Raw genomic sequence first — 7,718 nt, 5'->3', positions numbered from 1 at the left:
TTCAGATATCCTTATGTAAACTCTACAAATCAGTACATCACTAAATTATGTTAAATAGGATACTAGAAACTATGTAAATATAGGAACAATGCTATATATCGTGATCACATTTTAGATATTATGGATACATTTGATCTTGTAGATATCAGGCGAGAATAAATCGAGAAGTACATTTATAAACTTGGCATATGGTCCAAATAATAAACAAGCAATGTTAACTTATTTTTTAGTATATTCAGATTTGGCTCCATTAGATAATATATGTGACAAAGAGATAAGTTACAAGTCAGATAGTCCAGAGACCTATTTACTTATAAGTATAAATCTATATGCAGAAAATCCAGAAATAGATAATAAGGACTTATTAAATTTTAGAATCAGCAACTCTTTACTAATTTATTATAAGAATTCAGTGTTAGGTGAATGACTATTGCTTATAATATGTATGGCACAGAAAAAAAGAGATAGGTGAAGGAATTTTAGGAGAAGCAGTTAGAATCCAGATATAGACAAGTAGAACATATACAGTAATTAGAAAATGAATTAAAATTACTAAGAGAAAAGAAAATTAATGGTACATATTATCCAAAAGTAAAAGCAAGATGGAAGGTTGATAAAAGTACTAAATATTTTTGTGATTGAGAGAAAAGACAGAAAAAACTAATTCTAAAAATCATAACAGATGTCTTACTTGAACACAAATTCTAATATGAAAAAATATAAATGATTGATATGATTAAAATAAACTGTTTTTAAAAGAATTGGAACTTTTTTCCATTTTTTATCATTTGACCTCAGTGATCTTAAACAAAATTAAGTCAAGATAAAATTTAAGGAAAAGCAATAAGTTTTGTAGGCCACAAACATGGTGTCACTGTGCCAAATATCACTTTAATATTGTTTATTTGGTCACATATCGAAGGACATATAATTTTGAAGATGTATGAAACGTTTCAAGGCCGCATCATCAAAAATAACATAAATAAAAATGTTAATATCATAATAATACATGATACCGAACATTGTGCTGTTCATATTACACCAACATTTTGGTGATCATTAAAAATTATTTCAAAGATCAGTGTCACAGATCCAAAAACAGATTTAAAAAAATGTTTTTTGAACAACCATAACCTTGTCAACGTTTGTGCTATTTCATGCATGCTAATATGTGTCCACTACAGGTGTCCCCAAACTCCCCTGCAGTGGTAATGGTATTAATGTTCAGCATATATACCCCACACCCCATATATTAATTGTTGTTCATCATATCTCATAACCCCTAATTTTTAGCTCAACTGGTCCGAAGGACCAAGTTGATCGCCGCCAGCTTAATGCCAGTACCGTGGCGTCCGTCGTCCGTCTTCATAACCCCAGATCGGAATTTGACCAAATTTGGTCAAAAGCATCCCTATGGGGTGGGGACTCAAAATTGTACAAATGGTAGGCTGACCCCCTGAGGTCTTAGGGGCAGGGCCAAAAGGGGTTGATTTGGCTAAATTGATATAAACGACTTCCCCTCTAAAACTAAGCAATGGATATTGCTCATATTTGCCTGGTTGCATCTCGGGGTAGGGATTCAAAATTGTACAAATGGTGGGGCTTACCCCCTGGGGTCTTAGGGGCAGGGCCAAAAGGGGTTGATTTGGCTAAATTGATATAAACAACTTCTCCTCTAAAACTCAGCAATGCTGTGGATATTGCTCATATTTGCCTGGTTGCATCTCGGGGTAGGGATTCAAAATTGTACAAATGGTGGGGCTTACCCCCTGGGGGTCTTAGGGGCGGGGCCAAAAGGGGTCAATTTGGCTAAATTGATATTAACAACTTCTCTGAAACTAAGCAATGGATATTGCTCATATTTGCCTGGTTGCATCTCGGGGTAGGGATTCAAAATTGTACAAATGGTGGGGCTTACCCCCTGGGGTCTTAGGGGCAGGGCCAAAAGGGGTTGATTTGGCTAAATTGATATTAACAACTTCTTCTCTGAATCTAAGCAATGGATATCAATCATATTCGCCTGGTAGCATCCCCTTTGGGTAGGGGCTGACCCCCCAGGGGGCTGAGGAGGCCAAAAGGGATCAATTTGACTACATTGACATTTTTAGAATTACAATAAAACCAATGTTCATGTACCCATATAAAATGCTTATGATATATTGACATAGCAATACCAGTGACAAATATAGTTCTTGTTTCATATCTCATGAAACTAAGTGAGCGATACAGGCCCTATGAGCCTCTTGTTATCTTAATCTGAAAATATCTAGATTTTGGCCAATCAATGGCCTCTGTTTTGTTACCATTGTAACCAAAGATGTTTCCATGTTGTTCGGCATAACTCATAACTCCTATGTACCAATTTTCACCTTAAACAGACGATATCTAAATTTCGACCAATCAGGGTCCTCAATTTGGTCACTGTGGCATCCAATCTTTCTGAAAATGTAACCACGTTATTCGACATCCCTAAAAGCTCCTATGTACCAATTTTACAAAAACATGAAGACTTAAATCAAAAACACGAAAAGGGCTCTGGCGGCCATCTTTGATTTCCAACCATGAAAAACTCAAATGTGTGCACACACCCGCCCCTAATAAGTACGTATGTCTCTGAATTTTCAGAAGATCCTCCCAGTAGTTTTTTAGGTCACCTGAGACCAAGTCTCAAGTGACCTATTCTAATCCCCTTTTGTCCGTCGTCGTCCGTCGTGTGCCTTCCGTCCGTAAACAATTTACATTTTCGACTTCTTCTCCAAAACCCCTTAACCAAATTCAATGAATTTTTTTTTCATTTTTTTGGCCCTGGGGTGGGGATTTGGTGGGATGGGGTGAGAAACATTGAAAATGACATCCCCTGGGTCCTCTTAACATATCTTCCCAATATCAGATTGATAAAGTCAAAATTAAAGATTTTTGGTAGGGGGGTACTTTTTATGCAGGAGAATAAAAAGTATCCGGGGGGTACATTTTATGCAGGGGAATAAAATGTATCCGGGGGGTGGGGAAGTTGCGAGATGTTTTTTCTATGCATATGAAGGTTTCCAGTGTCGATTCCAAGTCATATTTGGAAGTTTGTGCAAAAAATGTTTTTTCATTTTTTTGGCCCTGGGGTGGGGATTGGGTGAGATGGGGTGAGAAACATTAAAAATGACATCCCCTGGGTCCTCTTATCATATCTCCACGATTTCAGATTGATAAAGTCACAATTTAAAAAAATTTGGTAGGGGGGTACTTTTTATGCAGGAGAATAAAAAGTATCCGGGGGTACATTTTATGCAGGGGAATAAAAAGTATCCGGGGGGTGGGGAAGTTGCGAGATGTTTTTTCTATGCATATGAAGGTTTCCAGTGTCGATTCCAAGTCATATTTGGAAGTTTGAGCAAAAAAAATTTTTTCATTTTTTTGGCCCTGGGGTGGGGATTTGGTGAGGTGGGGTGAGAAACATTAAAAATGACATCCCCTGGGTCCTCTTAACATATCTTCCCAATATCAGATTGATAAAGTCAAAATTAAAGATTTTTGGTAGGGGGGTACTTTTTATGCAGGAGAATAAAAAGTATCCAGGGGGTACATTTTATGCAGGGGAATAAAAAGTATCCGGGGGGTGGGGATGTTGCGAGATGTTTTTTCTATGCATATGAAGGTTTCCAGTGTCGATTCCAAGTCATATTTGGAAGTTTGAGCAAAAAAATTTTTTTTAATTTTTTTGGCCCTGGGGTGGGGATTTGGTGAGGTGGGGTGAGAAACATTAAAAATGACATCCCCTGGGTCCTCTTAACATATCTTCCCAATATCAGATTGATAAAGTCAAAATTAAAGATTTTTGGTAGGGGGGTACTTTTTATGCAGGAGAATAAAAAGTATCCGGGGGGTACATTTTATGCAGGGGAATAAAATGTATCCGGGGGGGTGGGGAAGTTGCGAGATGTTTTTTCTATGCATATGAAGGTTTCCAGTGTCGATTCCAAGTCATATTTGGAAGTTTGAGCAAAAAAAATTTTTTTCATTTTTTTTGGCCCTGGGGTGGGGATTTGGTGGGATGGGGTGAGAAACATTGAAAATGACATCCTCTGGGTCCTCTTATCATATCTTCACAATTTCAGATTGATGAAGTCAAATTTTAAAAAAATTGGTAGGGGGGTACTTTTTATGCAAGGGGGGTACGTTTTATGCAGGAATAAAAAGTATCCGGATACCTTTTGGTAGGGGGGTACATATTATGCATGACACCGGACATGCCACGTGCTTGAGACTCGGGGTAAACTACATTTATTTCATTTATATGGTTAGTTGTGATTAAACGATGGTTGGCATATGTTTTAGGCTAGACGTATATAACCGTAAACTCCTCACTGTGTCTCTCGGGTGTTATTTTGGTACTTTGTTATTTTTACACATGTTAATAAATTGTTGAACTTTATATGACGAGTCTATTTTCCTTCTCACCAGTTTACTAAATATTGTCTATTACTTGAAAATTCCTTTGTATTTGGAATCTGCAAGCGAAAGCGGCAGTCGAACCCTGGGCAAAAACTTGGTAGCAGTCCGACACACGTGGCACCCCTGCGGTACACGTGCTGCGCGTTACAATTGGAACCTCCAGCGGGACTGGTTTATTTTTGTGATATTGCGGTCACCGTTTTTTTTTAAAGTAGAGCGGTAGTTTTTTAAGTAATAACTTTGGAAGTAATATTGTAATATTGAGCTTGCCGGGATAATTTTGTTAAAAAAAAAACTGGTGAGAATGGAAGGTTCTGAAAGGATGGGCGACGGATTTATCGAGGGGAAGCCACTCGTTAGTAGGGGGGTGGGGGTAATATAGATAATCCTTTGGAACTTAAGCCGGAGTTTGCATTTATTGGGATACCCAGCCCCTCGGGCCGGGGGACGTCGGAGGCGTCCGCCCGACTGGATGAGGTCTGGGGCCTATGACCTCACCTAATTAGAATTTTCACTTCCTGTAGTGTAGGATATTTATCATGTGAGAGAATGTTTTAAGTCATAATTATACAACTAATAGATTGTTTGTTATTTACTTTCATGTAAAATCCTGTGTTGCTGGCACCCCCTCTGACCTGGGGGAGGGAACCATGGAAGAGGACCCAGGCCCCTGTGACCATATGGAGCTCCAACACCACTGCATGCAGTAGACCTGCCCGGACATAGACACTCAGCTTCCAGAGGTACCATGATCATGACCTTAGACAGCACATGGCGTTTGATCAACTGATGGTGCATGTGAAATAAACACATAGGAATTGCATACAAACTTTTGCAAAATACCTTGTGCGGCCGCCAGGGTTGAGCTGTATGGTGATGGATGTGAACACAGGACATTGGGGTAGTCAACTTTGCCCCCTGGTTGACCGTGACCCCCAACCGCGCAGTGCTTTATATATATATGTGACTGGAAGGTCCATCCGAAGACGTCTGGAGGAACTTTCATAAAAATATAACAGGTACAGTTGTTCTAATACATGTGGTGGTTGAGTAAAGTTGTTCGCATGGGCAGGCAACATGGGCAGGGGCCTGGAGGACGCTGGAGTCGACCCCTGGAATTCCTTCCCTTCCCCAGGAGGTGTGTCGGTGACATTTTAGTGACAGTAATACCATGGACAGTAATTATAGTTGTATTACTTCAGTAATCTGGATGTGAGGAGTATGGTAATGTATTGAAGTGAATTCTGTTATATTGTGGGTTGAAAGCTTAGGTTTTTAAGGGGGGGGGGGGGGTCTGAAGTAGATTGAATGGCAGACCTGCCAACTACTACTATTTTGTGGTGGTCGTTACTCTTTTTTTCTCTCGAAATAGTAGCAAATTACTCTTTTTGATGCAATAGATTTGGCAAGAATTGTTAAGAATTACTCTTTTTTGCTCAAAAATGGGCCAAATTACTATTTTTGAATTTGAAAGGTTGGCAGGTCTGGAATGGGGGGGGGGGTGGGGTAGACATATACTGGAGGAGGGAGGGGGAAAGAATTTTTCAATAGTTGGTGTATGGAATCACTTTATTTGTAGTATTGTGTAAGTGATCACTAAATGTATTATTTACTAGATATTGGGGCTCAATCAGAGATGACCGGGGGGGGGGGGGGGGTGTTCAGTAAGGGGTATTATAGATTAGGGTTTTTTTTCTTAGCTGGGAGGTCACCGGTTTGGGGTTGTCCCTTCGGTGGCTAGCGTTGATATGACCAACACTGAGAAGCAAACTCCACCAAGACACTCCCTCCCCTAAATTGTTCGGGTGGGTTTTCTTTGGCACATAGGTTAGTGTAACCGTTGCAGGAGCTCTGGTCCTTGTGGCTAGAGTTGATATGACCAACACAGGGTATGGGCGACTGCATGGTTATAGATAGGTTGGGTGGGTATAGTCTGCTACTGCGTCAACTCTGATCGGGCAAGATATTTAGTTCAAGGAGGAAGTTGAAATTGTTTTAGAATGTCTATAGTGGTTAATTATATACAATGGGAGTGGCTTCCCCAAATTTAGTCAGGGTGGAGGGGTTAAGTGCTGACACCGGACAAAAGTCCATGTTTTTTCATTTTTAAACGAACATTAATGTTCGGTTATTGCCATCAAGAACTGGACTGAGAAATATGACCATATTTGGTAGCCACATTCACCAATACGCCATCTACTGTCCGTTTCAATGAAATATGGCTGCCCCCATTGCCTTACGCTTCAAATAATTTACTTGTTGGGTTTTTATGTTTGTATTGTAGTGTGTAATGTGTTATTTTTTTGGTGTAATATTTAGTTATGGAGGTGAACTAAAGCTAAATCCCTGCAAACTAACAGTTGTTGCTGGACCCCTGACAAATGTGCTTACTCTACATTTGCGAAATTTATAAATAAATTACATCCTTGAGGTTTCTCTCCAATTAAATTTAATGTCATTAAATGTTCTATAAGGAACACCTAGTTCTCCTAAAATTGATATTTGGCCACAGGGTTCCTGTAAGATAAAGAAATTACCAGTTAATTACCTAGAATTTGATCTCTGCTAATGAAATAAGGCACTTGTCTACATATTATTGAGTATAACCCAGCATCAACTGTGAGAGTCTCGGTTTTTTATTGTGTCGAGTTTTGTTGCACAGTGGAAAGTAACATGTGCAATTTGTTAATGTAATGTGTAACTTATTTTTTTTATGTGACTAGATGTTATATGGTTACTATATCCCTATTGAAGAACAGGCTGGAAAATAGAAAAGAAATGTCAATATTCATTTTTGGAATTTGAAATACTTATAACTATGTGCTCAGGAGTGAATGCTCAAGGGTCAAATATTCAATGCTCAAAATGCTCAAGGCCCAAACATTGAATCTCAAAATGCTGAAAGTCAAATGTCAATGCTCAAGGCTTAAATGCTATACAAATATATATGTGTTGATATAACTAAAATTGTGTGATTGTAAAACCTGATTGCAGGGAGTCGCCTCCATTTTTTTCAATATGTTGTACCAGTTGTTACCTGGTGTATGTTTGTGAAAAATGAAATGTATCGTGGGCCAGTGAGGAACTTCTTCTCTTGTGAACGTAATTTTTTTTTTCCTGGTAAGCAGTTAGGTAACATGTTGATGTGGCAACTGATGTCCAGCTTTTCCACCTAGATTATCTCCCTTTGGCTGTTACCGGCTACGGGTCGTAGCCTATTCAGGTGGTTGGGGGGTATGTAACGCAGTTGCGTTCCGCTCGTTTATTTTTGGACT

This window comes from Pecten maximus, chromosome 17 (genome assembly GCF_902652985.1).
Source record: "Pecten maximus chromosome 17, xPecMax1.1, whole genome shotgun sequence".
Taxonomy (NCBI): domain Eukaryota; kingdom Metazoa; phylum Mollusca; class Bivalvia; order Pectinida; family Pectinidae; genus Pecten; species Pecten maximus.
The sequence above is the reverse complement of the archived record's forward strand: the minus strand, read 5'-3'. Positions refer to the sequence as shown.